Source organism: Anolis carolinensis, chromosome 3, assembly GCF_035594765.1.
Source record: "Anolis carolinensis isolate JA03-04 chromosome 3, rAnoCar3.1.pri, whole genome shotgun sequence".
Lineage (NCBI taxonomy): Eukaryota > Metazoa > Chordata > Lepidosauria > Squamata > Dactyloidae > Anolis > Anolis carolinensis.
Window position 1 is genome coordinate 167,289,297 of NC_085843.1, and position 19,172 is coordinate 167,308,468.

Sequence of the window (19,172 nt, forward strand, 5' to 3'; positions counted from 1 at the left end):
CTTGCACCTGCAAGAGATTTGTCTTCCAGAAGTCTGTCAAACAAGCCCTGAACCTAAATCTCCTACGTTTTCTCGCCATGAGTTTTGTAAACAACAGAGGGGAGTTCAAGCGGCCTCTCGCAGGAGTGCGAGGATAGCTGCTAAGCATTCAGCTGATTAAGTCTGCTTTCCATGGGAAACTTTAAGGAGTCACACATCTGGACTCAGAGAATAGCTTTCGTTTCTGGTTCTCCAGAGAACTGCTCTTTGGCGGGAAAACGGGACCCTATTTAGGTGTTTTACCCACAAAGGGATCTTGCGGAGTCAATTCGTCAGCTACCGGAGTAGCGTGTGTGGACAGCTACTCCGTTTCCAAGCCTCGTTCCTGTTTCAAGCCTTGTTCCCGATTTCAAGCCTTCGTTTCCAGCCTTGTTTTACTCTCCGGATCTTGCCTTGTTTTCCGGACCTTGCCAAGTAATTCCACGGATCCTATTCTTGCTCCTTGTTTCCTTGTTGCCTTGAATCAAGCCTTGTGTTCCAAGAATCAAGTTATTTCCTAGCCTTGCTCAAGTTCATGGACTAAAGGACCTTGTCATCTCCCCTCACTTGCTTGGCAAGTGAGTGTTTCGGTTATTGGATTACAACTTTGGACCTTAATATTTCATATTGGACATTGTTTCCTTGGACTAATTTTGACCTTTCCTGAAAGGTCTACTCCTGGACTAATTCATACGCTTGCTTTTATTAACTTTATATATTTCCTTAATAAAGATATTAGATAGATTCTGGCTTCTGTGTATGGTTATTGGTGCTCTGCTGCCTGGGTCGTGACAGTTTGACTCCGCCACCCTAAGCACCAATTAACCTAGGCCAGAATGTCCACCGGAACCGTGCCGGGGGGCCAACCGATCAGCTACACCATCGACAAGGATGAGGTGGACCGGATCCGTGACAAGCTCAATGCGCAGGATGGGGAAATAAGGGGTTTGAAGGAGCGCGGAATCCGTCTCCCGGCCATGGCGTTGCCAACCAAGTTTTCTGGAGAAGCTTCTAAGGTTCATGTTTTCCGTCGCCAATGCCAGGCTTATCTAGAGGCCCGTGCTGCCGAGTTTCCCCAAGAAGACATCAAGGTGGCGTGGATATACAGTCTCTTGGACGGGCCAGCGGCCAACTGGGCGACGGCACTGTTCGACCAAGTCTCCCCACATCTAAGGTCAGCGCAACATTTCTTGGACCACCTTAAGGCGACCTGGGGAATCGAGGACAATTTGGAGGCAGCCGGCCACAAACTCCGGCGCCTCTCCCAAGGGGACAGACCCTTGTCCCAGTACATAGCCGAGTTCCGAGTGCTGGCCCACAACACCGGCTGGAACGATGTAGCCCTCAGAGGACAATTTCGGGAGGGTCTCAACATTGAGATGCTGGAAGAAATCTCCAAGGTGGATCCTCCCCACTCACTTGAAGCACTCATTGATCAATGTTTACGAGCTGAAGTCATGCTTGCCAACAGAAAACAATGGGTCCGAGGCCAGAGCGGTAGAGCTGGGGTGAAACCTCCCGCTCCCACCGGCGTTCAGCCGCGTCCAGTATGGAGACCCCCGCCACCAGCCCCATACCCCAGAGGGAGCGAGGAGGTGCCGATGCAGTTGGGCAATGTGCGTCCCAGATTAGATGCCGCCGAGAAGGCCCGCCGCCAACGCCTAAATCTCTGTTGGTACTGCGGAAACGGGGGCCACTTCGCCAGAGAGTGCCCAGCCAAAGGGAAGCCCGCCGCCCGTCTGGCGGCGGCGTCCTCCACGGAGACGAAGACGTCTGAGGCGGCTGGCGCACAGCCGGCGGGGGAAGCCAGCGACCGGGCGTAGAGAGGCTCGCCAACCCGGTCAAAAAACCCACTCAAGAGCCGCCAACCGGGGTCCTGTTTCTTCTAGTGGTCACCTTGTGGTCAGCAAAAAAAGGACCCGTCATGGTCCATGCCATGATAGACTCCGGAGCCACCAACAATTTCATTGATAGAGAGTATGCCGACTCTCTGGGATTACAATATCATGACTTCAAGAACGCCCGTGTGGTGCAAGCCATCGATGGCCGCCCCCTCAAGACGGGTCCCGTAAGCCAGTGGTCGGAACCCACCAGAATGTGGATAAGGGAACATATGGAAGAGATTTCCTTCTTTGTTACCGAGGTTCCCCATTTCCCTGTGATTTTGGGAATTCCATGGCTGACACTTCACGACCCAAGCATCTCCTGGTCCAACAGAGAACTGCAGTTTGCTTCAAAATATTGCCAAAACCATTGCCTTGTAGCCAAGGTCTGCCATGCCACAGACACTGAACCCATTATCACCTTGCCCAAGAAGTACTCAGAGTATTGGGATGTATTCAATGAAAAGGAAGCTGAGAGATTACCCCCACATAGACCTTATGACTGTGCCATTGACTTGGTGGAGGGGGCCCCGATCCCGCGAGGACATCTCTACTCCCTGACTGAACCGGAGCAAGAAGCTCTCAGGGAGTTTATAGAGACAAACCTTCGCAAGGGATTCATCAGACCCTCTCAATCCCCAGCCGCCTCCCCAGTGATGTTTGTGAAAAAGAAGTCAGGGGACTTACGCTTGGTGGTGGACTATAGAGCATTGAACAATATCACTAAGCGGAACAGCTATCCCCTGCCCTTAATCTCGGACCTACTAGACCGACTTCGAGGAGCCAAGGTCTACACCAAGCTGGATCTGCGGGGGGCTTATAATCTAGTTCGCATCAGAGAAGGGGACGAGTGGAAGACCGCCTTCCAGACTAAATTCGGATTATTCGAGTCCCGAGTTATGAATTATGGATTATGTGGAGCTCCCGCAACGTTCCAGCATTTTGTCAATGACATCTTTCAGGATTATCTAGATCGGTTCTTGATCATCTACCTGGACGATTTTTTGGTGTTTTCTAGATCACAATCAGAACATGAGAACCACGTCAGAATGGTATTACAACGATTGCGGGATCATGGACTTTATGCCAAGCTGGAAAAATGCGCTTTTGATCTACAAGAGGTAGATTTCCTGGGGTACCGCGTCTCGCCACTAGGGCTCTCCATGGACCCGGCAAAGGTTTCAGCAGTATTGGAATGGCGGGCGCCAACCAACAAAAAAGAGGTGCAACGATTCTTGGGGTTCGCGAACTATTACCGCAAGTTCATTCCAGATTTTGCCCGCTGGTCTGACCCAATCACCAGCTGCATCCGTGGGAAACAGCCCTTCCGCTGGACAGATCAAGCAGAGAAAGGGTTCCAGCAACTAAAGAAATTATTCACGTCTCAGCCAATCCTTCAGCACCCAGATCCTGAAACCCCATTTGTCGTGCAGGCGGACGCCTCCGATGTGGCAATTGGGGCTGTACTCCTACAACCAGGGGGAGATCATCTTCATCCTTGTGCCTTTTATTCCCGTCAATTGACCACACCAGAGAGAAATTACACCATTTGGGAAAAGGAACTATTGGCCATAAAGGCAGCCTTTGAAACCTGGAGGCATTGGTTAGAAGGGGCCAAATTTCCCATTGAAGTCCATACTGATCATCGGAATCTGGAGCATCTAAGAACTGCCCGCAAGCTTAATCAGAGGCAACAACGCTGGGCTTTATTCTTTGAACGTTTTAACTTCCAAATTCATTATGTAACCCCAGCCCAGACCAAGCAAGCAGATGCTCTGTCGCGGAAACCGGAATACGCTGCAGGGCGCAAGGAGACCTTTGAGTCCCAGCTGCTACAACCCGAGAACTTTGCCACGCTCACGGTGGGAAACACCAAATCCACTCCCATTGAATCAACTCCCTCTACCCCAGGGCCCCTTTGTGCTCAGGAAATCAGGGCTAGTCAGCAAGCAGATGCCTGGGCACAGGATCAACTTCGCCAAGGGCTACATTTTCCCTTTTCGCTTAAGGATGGGCTACTTTGCTATAGAAATCATGTTTACATTCCCCCAGGGCCGGGCAGGGAAAAAGCACTTCGTCTGTGTCATGACTGCAAGCCAGCAGGGCATTTCGGACTATTCAAAACCATGCATTTGATCCTAAGAGATTTCTGGTGGCCCAAGATCCGCAAGGATGTGGAAAAATATGTCAACACCTGCCCAGTATGCCAGCGCTCCAAGACAAGAAGGGAAAAGCCCTCAGGGCTTCTACATCCCCTCCCTACCCCATCTCGCCCATGGGAAATAATTTCTGCGGATTTTATCACCGATCTACCACCTTCCTGTGGATTCACCACGATCCTAGTGGTGGTGGACCTTTTTACCAAGTTAGCCCATTTCATTCCCTGTGATGGCCTTCCCACGGCCAAAGAGACTGCAGATCTATTCCTCCAACATGTTTTCAGATTGCATGGATTGCCCAAGAGTTTGGTCACAGACCGTGGGTCCCAATTCACCTCTCGTTTCTGGAGAGCACTACAAAAACTATTGGGTATAGACTCTCGTTTATCTTCGGCTCATCATCCCCAAACAGATGGGCAAACTGAGCGCACCAATGCCACTTTGGAACAATACCTTCGCTGTTATGTGAACTACCAACAGGACAATTGGGCTTCCCTGTTACCGCTGTCAGAGTTTGCCTACAACAATGGGGTCCAGGCTTCAACTAAAGAAACCCCGTTCTTTGCAAACTACGGCTTCCATCCACGTTTCTTCCCCCCAGTCATTGAAACCTCAGAAGTTCCCGCAGCAGAGGACTGGCTGCAGGAACTCACAGCGGTGCAACAACTTTTGCTCCAGCAACTGGACCAAGCCAAGGAGAACTATAAACGCCACGCTGACAAACATCGCCAGCCGGGCCCCGAAATCAAGGTAGGAGACCGGGTTCTTCTGTCCACTCGTTTTTTGCCCTCCCATCGCCCTTGCCGGAAGTTAGATGCCCGTTTCATTGGCCCCTATCCAGTGGTGGCGCAACTTAACCCCGTGACTTTCAAACTCCAACTTCCGCGCTCTATGCGCATTCATCCAGTGTTTCATCGCTCCCTGCTCCTTCCGGCGGATGGTGTGCGCCCTGATGCAGACCGGCCGGCTCCCACTCCTGTTTTGATAGATGGGGAGGAGGAGTTCGAGGTTCAGGACATTTTGGATTCTCGCTTTCACCGCCGCCGCCTACAATATCTCATTGACTGGGTGGGTTTTGGCCCCGAGGAACGCTCTTGGGAAGACGCTTCCACAGTCCACGCTCCCGATTTAACCCGCCGCTTCCATCAGACCTATCCCGCCAAGCCGCGGCCTCGCGCCTCGGGGAGAGAGTCCCAGTTTGAGAGGGGGCTTGAGGAGGGGGATAGTGTGATGAGTCATGGGCCATGTAGTCCCGTTCCTGGCACTGTGGTGCTAGATGAAGAGGAAAACTTGGGTTTTTCACCGTTTCAGTCAGAATTGGAACTTTCCCAGCCAGATTTGGAAACCTTGCACCTGCAAGAGATTTGTCTTCCAGAAGTCTGTCAAACAAGCCCTGAACCTAAATCTCCTACGTTTTCTCGCCATGAGTTTTGTAAACAACAGAGGGGAGTTCAAGCGGCCTCTCGCAGGAGTGCGAGGATAGCTGCTAAGCATTCAGCTGATTAAGTCTGTTTTCCATGGGAAACTTTAAGGAGTCACACATCTGGACTCAGAGAATAGCTTTCGTTTCTGGTTCTCCAGAGAACTGCTCTTTGGCGGGAAAACGGGACCCTATTTAGGTGTTTTACCCACAAAGGGATCTTGCGGAGTCAATTCGTCAGCTACCGGAGTAGCGTGTGTGGACAGCTACTCCGTTTCCAAGCCTCGTTCCTGTTTCAAGCCTTGTTCCCGATTTCAAGCCTTCATTTCCAGCCTTGTTTTACTCTCCGGATCTTGCCTTGTTTTCCGGACCTCGCCAAGTAATTCCATGGATCCTATTCTTGCTCCTCGTTTCCTTGTTGCCTTGAATCAAGCCTTGTGTTCCAAGAATCAAGTTATTTCCTAGCCTTGCTCAAGTTCATGGACTAAAGGACCTTGTCATCTCCCCTCACTTGCTTGGCAAGTGAGTGTTTCGGTTATTGGATTACAACTTTGGACCTTAATATTTCATATTGGACATTGTTTCCTTGGACTAATTTTGACCTTTCCTGAAAGGTCTACTCCTGGACTAATTCATACGCTTGCTTTTATTAACTTTATATATTTCCTTAATAAAGATATTAGATAGATTCTGGCTTCTGTGTATGGTTATTGGTGCTCTGCTGCCTGGGTCGTGACACCTAGGGAGGTGAAATGGCAGTCACTGCCTGCTCACCCAGCGCCCCAATTCCCCCCCCCCCCCATTATAGGTTGTAGATATAAATAAATAGAAGCTTTACCACAGTTTCTGAATCAAGATATACCCCACAGTATAATAAAGTGTCACTCAGGCTTGTGTAACAAGTAACAGTATCTTTACTTCAGTTCATAAAATCAAACAGGGTAACAATATATACAGCAGTCTCTTTGAATTCACACAGAGAACAGAGAGAATAAATTGTCCCTTTAAACAGTTTAAATATGCCTCATCTATATATATAAAAGGGTAATGAAATTTCGGCCTAGGACAAAACAACAAAACTACACATCCCAGAAACACTAAACTTGGCAGCACAACCCCTCATCCATGCCTCTACATTCATACAACAAAAAAAAAAAAAGAAAAGAAAAAGAAAATCCTAATTAGAGGGAGAGGAATAATTGTTTTTATCCAATTGCTGCCAGTTAAAAGGCTAAGCTCCGCCCACTTGGTCTCCTAGCAACCCACGCAGCCCAGGGGACAGGCAGAGTTAGGCCTCACTTAGGCCTCTTCCACACTGCCTATAAAATACAGATTATCTGATTTGAACTGGGTTATATGGCAGTGTAGACTCAAGGCCCTTCCACACAGCTATATAACTCATTTATAATCTTATATTATCTGATTTGAACTGGATTATCTTGACTCCACACTGCCATATAATCCACTTCAGTGTGCAGTCAGACACAACTGGACTTAATGTCAGGGGAAAACCTTTACCCTTTACCTTAACCACCAATTCCTCAATACTTTATTTCCCATCCCACCATACTTTGCCACAGCAACGCGTGGCTGGGCACAGCTAGTTTGCCTTATAAATAATCAGACTTCAAAGAGTTGGCAGCCATTTCCTTTCCTGACTATTTCCAGTCAGCACTCTCTTCACTCTCTGAGGGGAAAGTGGCAGTTAAAACCGTTTGTCTCAGCAGCAAACTAGAGACAGCAGCCAATTGGAATTCTGGCTCCTGGCTGGCTCAGCCACACTTGCCCTTCTCCAGTCTGCTGGGACTTGTCCCATTCCCCAAGGACTCTCAAGATAATTCTCAAAATCCTCAGACCTTAACACCGAAATGTAGCTTTTCTTTTCTAGAAGACCCATTCTGTGTTTATTAACATTTATTAGGAGCCCTCGGTGGTGCAGTGGATTAAACCATTGTGCTGGCACTGGACTGATGACTTGAAGGCGGATTGCTGACCTGAAGGTTGCCGGTTAAAATCCAACCCAAAGAGAGTGCGGATGAGCTCCCTCTATCAACTCCAGTTCCATGCCGGGATCACAAGGATGGTAAAAACATCAAAAATATCCAGGCATCCTCTGGGAAATGTCCTTGCAAATGGCCAATTCTCTCATACCAGAAGCGACTTGCAGTTTCTCAAGTCGCTCCTGACACTTACACACACACACACACCATTTATTAAATGGATACAACTTATCTGTTCGATCCAGGGTTAGATGGAATGTTCAGCATATTAGTCAAGCCCATTTATTCCGTATTTTTGGTGACTCTCAGAATAATTTAAATTTCCTTGGCTGTGGCTTTGCATATCTGTGGGAATCTCTCCTTTCACATGAACTTCTTCTAATCTCTGAATCTTTGCCATGAAAGGTTTGTTTTGAATGTTAGGACTGGAGGAAAAATTCTGGCATCGGGGGCAGATTGAAGAAAAAAAGTCTGGAGCAATCCCCCAGGCAATATTGTGTTCACAGGAAAATCCACCACTATGACATGGATTTATTAGTGTCTTGCCAAATAAGACCACCCACATGCATCATATCTGGCTACTACAATCCAATTTGAAACAGTGTTATAACTACCTCCCCCACTGTTTACACAAGAACTAAAAGCACATCCAGAACAGAAAGCTGATAATCTGTATCTAGTTTAAATCAACTGCATACTACATATCTAAACAATACAGAGTGACAGTTAGAAAGATGTTCTAGGACTCCTTTATCCCATTTTACACAGGGGAATATGGAGGTTTAAAATACAACTATCCAAGGCATATGCTGGCTCAATGCAGATATAGAAAGCAATGCTTTCCTGCTGTGAGAATAATGTGTAAACTTTGTATTTGCATGCTACTCCATCATTCTGTTCCCTTTCATGCACCAGGAGTTGTCTACACTGTTTAAAAAACATTTAACTCACTTCATAGCTACTGAGATCTGGACACACAATGCAATTTTCCAGAAAAACTGGATTTTTTTTTGGTGTGTGGCCAATGAACCTCCCTCCAAACTGGCATTGTATTATTATGGAGATGGGGGGAAAAGTTAGCAGTGAGTGGAACAAGGTAGGAAATGTCCTGGGCCTTTCATGGTGTGAATGTTAAATGTTACATTTGCTGAAATGATCAAGGATCTGGAGAACAAGCCCTACAAGGAGTGACTGAAAGAGCTGGGTATGTTTAGCCTGCAGAAGAGAAGGCTGAGAGGAGACATGATAGCTATGTATAAATATGTGAGGGGAAGTCATAGGGAGGAGGTAGCAAGCTTGTTTTCTGCTGTCCTGGAGACTAGGACACGGAACAATGGCTTCAAACTTCAGGAAAGGAGATTCCACCTGAACATTAGGAAGAACTTCCTCACTGTGAGAACTGTTCAGCAAGCGAACTCTCTGCCGTGGAGTGTGGTGGAGGCTCCTTCTTTGGAGGTTTTTAAGCAGAAGTTGGATAACCATCAGTCCGGGGTGCTTTGAATGCAATTTCCTGCTTCTCGGCAGGAGGTTGGACTGGATGGCCCATGAGGTCTCTTCCAACTCTATGATTCTATGGTTGATCTTTTTATTTGTTTATTTAAGAAGGCCCCTTTATGTGGATTTTTGCTTATCAGTATATCAGTGCTAGCATATCCCATGTAACAGAAAATATGTATATTCATATAATAAGGAGCCCCGGTGGCGAAGTGTGTTAAAGCGCTGAGCTGCTGAACTTGCAGACCGAAAGGTCCCAGGTTCAAATCCCGGGAGTGGCTTGAGCGCCCGCTGTTAGCTCCAGCTCCTGCCAACCTAGCAGTTCGTAAACATGCAAATGTGAGTAGATCAATAGGTACCGCTACGGCGGGAAGGTAACAGTGCTCCATGCAGTCATGCCGACCACATGACCTTGGAGGTGTCTACAGACAATACCGGCTCTTCGGCTTAGAAATGGAGATGAGCACCAACCCCCAGAGTCGGTCACAACTGGACTTAACGTCAGGGGAAAACCTTTACCTTTACCTTATGTATATTCATATGCATGATAGGGAATGAGCAGCCATATAATAATAATAATAGTAATAATAATAATAATAATAATAATAATAATAATAATAATAATGCATAAAGATTGGAGATGGGGACCAAGAAGAGTGGGGATGGGCATGGCAATTTCTTCATGATGTATGTTAATAGGATCACTCGGACTGGGAAAATGCGGGGCAAAATAGTTATCTTGGTCAGTCTATGTAACCCCATTGTTCTCTTTGATGTCTGAAAAATGTGCTTTATTTAAAGCAGTATTTCTGAACCTGGGAAGAAACCCTTGGGGGGGTGTCAGAAAGACCATCAGAAAACACATATTTCTGATGGTCGTACAAACTCCTTTGGCAGAGAAGGCTGAAGATCTTACTGTCTGTCCTTCTCTTCCTTCTTGGAAACAGACGGCGAATCCTCCCACCAAAAGGGTTCAGTGCACTTTGGATGTGGGTGAACACAACTCCCATATGCCAAGGTCAGTCACCCCTAAATCCCGCCTGTATTCAATGTTGTCCATGTAGGTAGTGTGCCAAGTTTGGTGCAGATCCATTGTGGGCTAGGTTCAGAGTGCTCTTTGATTGTAGACTAACTATAAATTCCAGCAACTACAGCTCCCAAATATCAAGGCCCATTTCCCCCCAAACTCCATCAGTGTTCACATTTGGGTATATTGATTATTTGTGCCAAGTTTGGTCCAGATCCTTCATTGTTTGAGTCCACAGTGCTCTCTGGATGTAGGTGAACTATAACTCCAAAACTCAAGGTCAATGCCCACCAAACCAACTTATAGAAAACAACTTATAGAAAACGGAAATATATATACAAATTGAAGCGTGGTATAAGGAAGTATGGAAATTGGCAATAAATGATAAGCTAACATGTAAGTTAAAAGAGGGATATGGAAACAAAGTGATTTGGATGATGTCTGGGGGAAATTTATTGAAAGGGGATTCAAAACGAAGGATGGAAAGTTACCTCCACAAGAGGAAATGAAATATTGGTGTAGCAGGTTAAACCTCTGAGCTGCTGAACTTGCTGACTGAAAGGTTGGCGGTTCAAATTCAGGAAGCGGCCACTGTTAGACACAGCTTCTGCCAACCTAGCAGCTCGAAAACATGCAAAGATGAGTAGATTAATAGGTACCACTCCGGTGGGAAATGAAATGAGCACCAACCCCTAGAGTCGGACACGACTAGACTTAACGTCAGGGGAAAACTTTACCTTTATTATATAAAAGAAGTGGTTCCCGGGGAGGGGAGCATGGGGGTGAGGGATAGAAGAGTATGTATAAGTGTGAAAGCAACTATGGATACAAAAAAAAAACAACTATGTGATGTATTGTATATTGTATTGAATATTATGTGTCTGCTGTATAACAAATGCATTGAATGATTTTAAAATAAATAAAAATATATTAAAAAATAATCTATAGTTTGTACATACAGAAAGCATGGAAAGTCTGGGGTAATTTGAAATTTTAACTGGATGCTTCTGTTTCTCCTCTTTCTGAAATGTGGAGAGAAAGGGCAGGAGTGCCAAATTATCCAGGGCTCCTTTTTTTAGAGATATGAATATATGATATGAATCACAATGAGTGCATCACGAACTGATATGAATCATTGTAGGGGGGAAAGGTGATAATGCTTGGCAAAGAGGAAGGCAGTTGGAAACAGAGACTGCATGAGATGTAGATTGCTGCGGTCAAGAACGTCACAGTTCTAAGTTTGCAAGACCTAAGTAGGGCTGTTAGTCACAGGGGCTTTTGTAAGTGTCTGATTCATCAGGTTGCCATAAATCGAACATGATAGCAAATTGCAGCCATGAATTAACCCATTTGTTGACCCTTGCATTATATAAGTGAATAACATAAACTGAAGCAAGATGAAGCTATTACCTGTACTGTTTGCCAATGGCAAAGAATCAGTTTCATGTGAAGTTGATTTTGATTAATCAGACAGTCCCCAAGTTACAAACAGGATTTGTTGTGTAGGTTCATTCTTAAGTTGAATTTGTAAATAAAATAAATAAAATAAAAATCAAACACATCTTTAAACACATTTCTTATCAGTTTTTAACTTTTCCATTACAACTTATACTATATCTCTCTCTACTACACACCTTTATCTACTTATTATTATTATTATTATTATTATTATTATTATTATTATTATTATTATTATATAAATTTGAGTGGGGGGTGAAACTTTTTTTTTTTTTAGCAAATCATGAAGAGTAGTTCCATAATGCAAAATAATTTAGAAAACAGGATCCATCGATAGACTTCAGTGGACACTCAAGACAGATAAACTTCAATGGACACTCATGGGGATTTTGTTAATCAGTTAAAATTCATGAGTAAGCCAGGTTTTACGAGGGTTGAATGAAAAGTAATGCCTCCACCTTCGTAACTCCTCAACAGATGGCAGTATTGGTATGCAGCAGGTTCTGGCTTGTTCAGTAGACTCTCCTCTACAGTTCCATTTGGCAGGAAGCCTTAGCATTGAATGGTTGTGTTGTTAAAGTGTGAAGTATGGAACCCTGTGCAGACAGTCAGTCAATGCAACTTAAGCAACATGCAGTCATTGAATTCTTGACAGCAGAAGGTGTCACCCCAAAGGAGAAATGCATCACCTTCATTCTCGTAACACAAGAGGAGTTCCTGGCAAATTTCAAGTCTGTGAACTTTCAGGTGTCAACATCTTGGGTACCCATTGTGCACAGATCTTCCAAAAGCCAAGCAAAGCAATAATGTGACCCAAACATTCTCATGAAATGCTGATTATGTTTGAAATTTCTCTCTGAGTGATACGACAATCGTCCTGAATCAATCTGTCAACCTTTTGCTTGTGAACTTCGGTGGTTGCTGTCACAGGATGTCCCAACTTTTTGTTTGTCATGCAAGTCAGATGTTCCCACCTCAACATCTTTAAACTTACTCGCCCAATGATGCACAGTACTCACATCAACACAATCACCATAAACAGCTTGAATCTCCTTTGGGGTGACACCTTCTGCTGTCAAGACTGCATGTTGCTTAAGTCGCATTGACCGACCGTCTGCGCAGGGTTCCATACTTCGCACTTTAACAACACAACTGTTCAATGCTAAGGCTTCCCACCAAATGGAACTGTAGAAGAGAGTCTACTGAACAAGCCAGTACCTGCCGCATACCAGTACTGCCATCTGTTGAGGAGTTACGAAGCTGGAGGCATTACTTTTCATTCAGCCCAAGTATATACCTATGGAACATTCAGTGTGGGAGGAAGGAACCATTGTCCGTTAAACAACTGTAAACCATGCAAGTAGCTAGTTAGATTTTTATGTGTTGAATGGGATCAATCCATTAGCATCTGAGCAATGGCATGGAAGTAGCCTGACCTTAGTTCCTTTGAAATTGCCTACAAGGGCAATAATAAATTAGGTAGTACTAAGATTATTTATCATCCAAATAAAACACACCTGTAACTTTTAATATCTTGTGTAATGTTGTATAGTACATGGACTACTCCCATAAATGATGACTGGTGCTTCTTTTTGACTCTGAAAGCTTGTTTGGTAGGCATTCAGATATAGCAGAGTATTTAGAGAGTGCGTAGAGAAAATGCAGTTTAATGAAGGAACGAACTACCATGTTTCCTTAAAAATAAGACAGTGTGTGGTATACTGTGCCTTTAAGCCACACTCTCTGGTTGTTACAGCTGTAATGTATTTAACTACTAATGGTTGGCATATATAGTTTTGTCCACCCAAAGCCTCAGTAGCCTTCCTAGTTTTTGAATAAACACCTTTGCTACAAGATTCTGCTGGCTGGTGAGCTTGTTTCATATGAAGAATACTACATGGTGTCAGAAGTGGGATACAAACCTCTCCTTTGCTACAACCTGGAAGCTAGCATCCCCAGAAAAGGAGTGTTTAGACATGGAGTCATTTCATCCTCCTCCTCCCCTTGCTATGCAAGGTAATATGATTGAGAACTGGAGACGGTGGGAGCAGGCTTTTAAGTTGTATCTTGCTGCAGCGGGACTTGAGAATATATCAAAGAAGCGGCAGATAGCTATCCTGCTACATTGTGTGGGAGAGGAAGGAGTTTCTTTATATAATACATTTGTTTCTGCCGAGGAGAACCCGAAAGATGTTTCAGAGGTTCTGGAACAGTTTAGGACTTATTATTTTACCTCGGAAGAACATTGTGTTTGAAAGATTTTGTTTCTGGAACCTCCTTCTTTGGAGGCTTTTAAGCAGAGGCTGGATGGCCATCTGTCGGGGGTGCTTTGCATGCGATTTCCTGCTTCTTAGCGGGGGGTTGGACTGGATGGCCCATGAGGTCTCTTCCAACTCTACTATTCTATGATTCTATATGCAGAGTCCTGGAGTTACAAATGTGCAATTTATTGCTGAGCTAAAACTGAAAGCAGCCAGCTGTGAATTTGGAATGGCAGTTAATGAGATGATAAGAGATAAAGTTGTTTTTAGTTTACAGCAAGAGAAACTGAAACAAAAGTTGTTACAAGAAGCCTATCTTACACTTGAGAAGGCCGTGGAGATATGCCAGTTCAGCTGAGAACCATGGCAATAACATCGGAACAAGGAGTGTGTGAATTACAAGACGCCCATGGAGAAAACAAAGAGATTATAACTCAAGCTCTGGGAGCCAGAGAGTCAAGACAAGAGACAAATGAAAAAAATCAGAATAAGTGTGGTTATTGTGGTACAGCTCACGAACCTCGGAGATGTCCAGCATTTGGAAAGTCATGCAACAAGTGTGGCAAGAAAAATGCCAGGTTATGCAGGTCAAGGGTGACCAATCTTGAGAATATACAAGCCAGACAACACATTCATGAGCTGAAGGTAAGTAATTTAATGATAGGAAAGCTAGATGAGGAAATGAAGGATACACAGATAACAAACAAGGCAGGATGGTATGCTGATATTTCCATAAGAGACTGTATAATTAAGTTTAAATTAGATACTGGAGCTGAAGCAAATGTGTTACCATTTAGTATATTTTATAGAATACCCGGTGCAAAACAAATGTCTAAGAGTAAAGTAGTGCTGGTATCATATGGGGGAACAAAAATACAGTAGAGTCTCACTTATCCAACACTCGCTTATCCAACGTTCTGGATTATCCAACGAATTTTTGTAGTCAATGTTTTCAATAAATTGTGATATTTTCGTGCTAAATTCATAAATACAGTAATTACTACATAGCATTACTGTGTATTGAACTACTTTTTCTGTCAAATTTGTTGTATAACATGTTTTGGTGCTTAATTTGTAAAATCCTATCCTAATTTGATGTTTAATAGGCTTTTCCTTAATATCTCCTTATTATCCAACATATTCGCTTATCCAACGTTCTGCCGGCCCGTTTACGTTGGATAAGCGAGACTCTACTGTACAACCAATGGGAGCAGTTGAGTTTGATTGTATAACAGCAAAAGGAGTGTATAATCTATTGTTTTATGTGACAGATTGCTCGACAACCCCATTATTAGGCAGACCAGCTTGTGAGAATTTGGGTTTAATTCATTTAATTCATGATGCTGCTGTTTTTTATTGTATACTAGCTTGGGGACCCGGCGATGCCCGGGTTATTAGAAAAAGGCATTATTTGTCTTTGAATGTTATGTATTCTCAGTTTGGAGTGGGTGAACTACAATTCCCAGAATCGTGGGCCAATCCTCCCCAAACCCTGCCAGTATTCAAAGTTGGCTATTTTGGGTCTGTGTACCAAGTGTGGTCCAGATCTGTCGTTGGCTAGATCTGATACAGACAGAGGGGTTATTAACACAAGAAAAATTGCTCAACTTATATCCAGAAGTTTTCCAGGGTCTCGGTGAGTTTCAAGGACATCACCACATTCACACTGATCCAACAGTGGTTCCCATGATCCAAGGATGTAGGAGAGTACCCTTTGCCATACATGATAGGCTAAAGGATACCCTTAATTAGATGAAAAATATGGGTGTTATAACAAAAGTTGTAGGACCCACAGATTGGGTGAGCAGTCTTGTTATCACTGAAAAAAAAAAGAATGGGTCTCTGCGTATATGTCTTGATCTGCGAGATCTAAATAAGGCAGTGCGGAGACAACATTATACCATCCCAACAGTTGAGGAAGTTCTAAGTCACCTAGCTGAAAAGAAAATCTTCACAATAATAGATGAGAAAGATGGCTATTGGCAGGTAAAACTAGATAAAGCATCATCCAGATTATGTACATTCAATATACCGTGGGGAAAGTATTGTTTTAATCGTTTACCAGTTGGGCTTAAATCCTCAAGTGAGGTTTTTCAACAGAAAAATCAAACATTTGGGCATATAAAAGGTGTATATATGATTGCTGATGATATGATTACTACACAGTAGTAGTAGTAGTAGTAATAATAATAATAATAATAATAATAATAATAATAATAATAATTAATAATTTTATTCTTATACCCCGCCCCATCTCCCCAAAGGGACTTGAGGCGGCTTACATGGGGCCATGCCCGGACACAACAGCACAAAATCAAAACAAAACCAATATGAATGATATGAATAATACACAGTGTCTTATATTAATTTTTGCTCCCAAAGATGTGCTAGGTCTTATTTTCAGGGGACAGCTTATTTTTCTATGAAGAAGAATTCATATTTATATTAGAACAAAAAATTAACATTTATTATATACTGTACAGTAGTTGTCATCACAAACCACCATAACCAGACAAACTATGAATCCCATCAAGAGTTTCTTGTTACTACCATTATTTCCATGTACAGCAATCTATGGTACGTACATTTACCGAACCTGCGTGTTCGGGTGTTCTGTTCGTTGGGCATGCTTCCAAACAAAAACTTTGCTAGGTCTTACTTTCAAGGGAGGCCTTATATTTAGCAATTCAGCAAAACCTCTACTAGGTCTTATTTTCAGGGGATGTCTTATTTGAATTATCCAAGAAAACATTCCTTTAATGTGAAAATCCCAAATCATTACAGTTCGAGGAAAATTCAGGAGGATGGGTCAAAATGGGCAATTAATATTCATAGTGGAATGCAGCATGTAATGGATTTTAAAAAGGAAATATTCAAGAGATGGAAATGACTAAAGTGGCAGGAGGATTTGGGTACTAATAACCAAAAAGGGCCTTTAACCAAGCTCAGAAAAGATAATTTCTAGACCAACCTAGAACCCTTCAGATATGTTGGAATACAATACCAAATGTCCCCAGCTAACAAGGGGAGTCACCAAGTTCAGGAAGGCTAACTTTCTATGAGTTTAATCTGTTAGAGCTATTAGAAAACGGAACAGCATGTCTCCTGTTGTGACCAGAGTCTTACTCATACATCCATCTTATTTTTCAAGAGCTTTTGCTCTCAGGAGGATGAATTGATTTGTCATCACATAATGACTCACTCTCCTCATTGAAGCCATCGTAAGACATTTTACAAGATCACACCTCTTTCCATTCTATATAATGAAGCCAACTGCATGGTACAAAGCAAACAGGACGTAGTATTCTTTATGTTTTCAGCCAGGGCTTTTCTTTCCGGGATTAAATTCAGAAGAAACTGATTACTATTCTGGTAGGAGTGGTCCAGGGTCCTGACTGGCTAAGCACTTGTGATGTCACAAAGCCGGGCTGTGGTGCAGGCTGGTGAGCAGCCAGCTGCAATAAATCACTCAGACCATGAGGTCATGAGTTCAAGGCCAGCCCGCGGTGGGATGAGCACCCGACAATTAAAAATAAAAAATAGCTCCTGCTCGTTGCTGACCTAGCAACCCGAAAGATAGTTGCATCTATCAAGTAGGAAATTAAGGTACCACTTATAAAGTGTGGAGGCTAATTTAACTAATTTATGACTCCATTAAAATCATCCAGCCGCCGTTGGAATTAGAAAGTGCTGTCGCAGTGGATGATGAAGCAGCTGCTCCCCCTGTGGCTGGAATTGAACATCCCCTCAGGAGAAGGTTAAATTGCCTCTGTGTCTGTCTCTGTTCTATGTGTATATGGCATTGAATGTTTGCCTTATATGTATACAATGTGATTCGCCCTGAGTCCCCTTTGGGGTGAGAAGGGTGGAATATAGATACTGTAAGATAAATAATAATAATAAATAAAAAATCAATTGAAATTTTAGTACTGGAATTGTACACAAATCATTTGCAGATTCCAAACATACTTAAAAAGGCAGAAAGCCAACAGGAAGCATGGGCAAGGAGACCAGATTGGTAAAGCAAACTAGCATTTTGTGGGAGGAAGGGCGATGTGGTATTTAACGAGAGAAGGTAGAAGCAAACCAGGCAGAAACCTCCAAGAGTGTTTTTTACATGCATTCTGTTCCCATTTCAAAATATTCACCTTTACTATGTCACACTGAGTTTGCTCTGACATTTAAAAATGTAATTTAAAAAGGGTGATTATGATGATCATGGTCCAATTTCCTTTTTAATATAAACTATATAAATTTATCTAGTAGCTCCTGAGATTTCACTCAAATGTAGTGGCTTGAATGTAGAAGACAGACGTCATTCCACACTCAGAAAATTACGATCCAAAGAGAACTATCCAAACCTTTGAGTAGAAAATCAGACCTTCAATAACTATTCAAATGGAAGCTAGCACAGAGTCAATTCTCAAACAAACTCATGTATAAGTCAGTTTCATATATTAGTATTAGTCAAGGACTAATTTTAATATTTAATTTGTATTAAATTTCCACATTATCATAATAGAGTAAAATATCATAAACTTTGTGTTGTCTAATCAACTCACCCTTCCCTTCCCATGTCATAGACATTTAGCGTTGTACCTTAATGCTTAATTCCATGGAATGACTCTTGATATATCTAAGATGCTTTGAGTCCCACCCGTGGGAGAAAGTGGGATATAAATAAATAAAGGCTTCCTGGCCACATTCCAGAAGCATTCTCTCCTGATGTTTCACCCACATCTATGGCAGGTATCCTCAGAGGTTCTAAGGTCTGTTGGAAGCTAGGTAAAGTGGAGTTTATATATCTGTCCAGGATGGGAAAAAGAGCTCATGTCTGTTTGAGGCTAGTGTGAATGTTGCAATTGGCCAGCATGATTAGCATTTAATGGCCTTGCAGATTCAAAGCCTGGCTGCTTTCTCCGAGGGGGCATCCTTGGTTGGGAGGTGTTAGCTGGCCCTGATTGTTTCCTGTCTGGATTTCCTCTGTTTTCAGAGTGTTGTTCTTTATTTAGGCCTTTCCTTAATCCCTCCTTATTATTCAACATTTTTACTTATCCAACGCTTTTATTTTTCAGTGATTGGTTTGGGGGAGCGCATGCCAAAATTCTGTTTGTCTACACTTGAAAATTACCTTGGGCCAGCGCTGGTGGCAGCTATATTCCATCCTGATTAAAATACTCCTATTTATCTGCTCACCATAACTTTCCTCCCCTCCCCCCTGGTCTCCTGGTGCTTCATTTCCACACACCTGGAGGGTGCAAGGAGGAAAGTTATGGTGGCCAGGTAATTTTTAGTTTATTTTTAGGGGTAATGTTGAGGCTTGGGGGGAGGCAGGGTGGGTGCCATCCCAAACCTTTGGTCTCCAGGAGCCTAAAAGGTGTGAGATGGCAATGGGGACTCATACCTGTGTAGTCCCAGGATTACTTGCTAGTGCATCCCCACAGGTCCAATA

The 19,172-nt window shown here is 43.5% G+C and overlaps 1 protein-coding gene across 1 annotated transcript in view; it reads left to right on the top strand.

The window, feature by feature from the left end:
- Positions 1-13,801: 13,801 nt before the first annotated feature.
- The window catches only part of fam13c (family with sequence similarity 13 member C), a 208,443-nt gene continuing 203,072 nt past the window's right edge, over positions 13,802-19,172 (top strand). The window contains exon 1 of the mRNA XM_062977381.1: positions 13,802-14,365. The gene's annotated coding sequence lies outside the window, so the exon portion shown is untranslated. The remainder of the gene's footprint in view (positions 14,366-19,172) is intronic.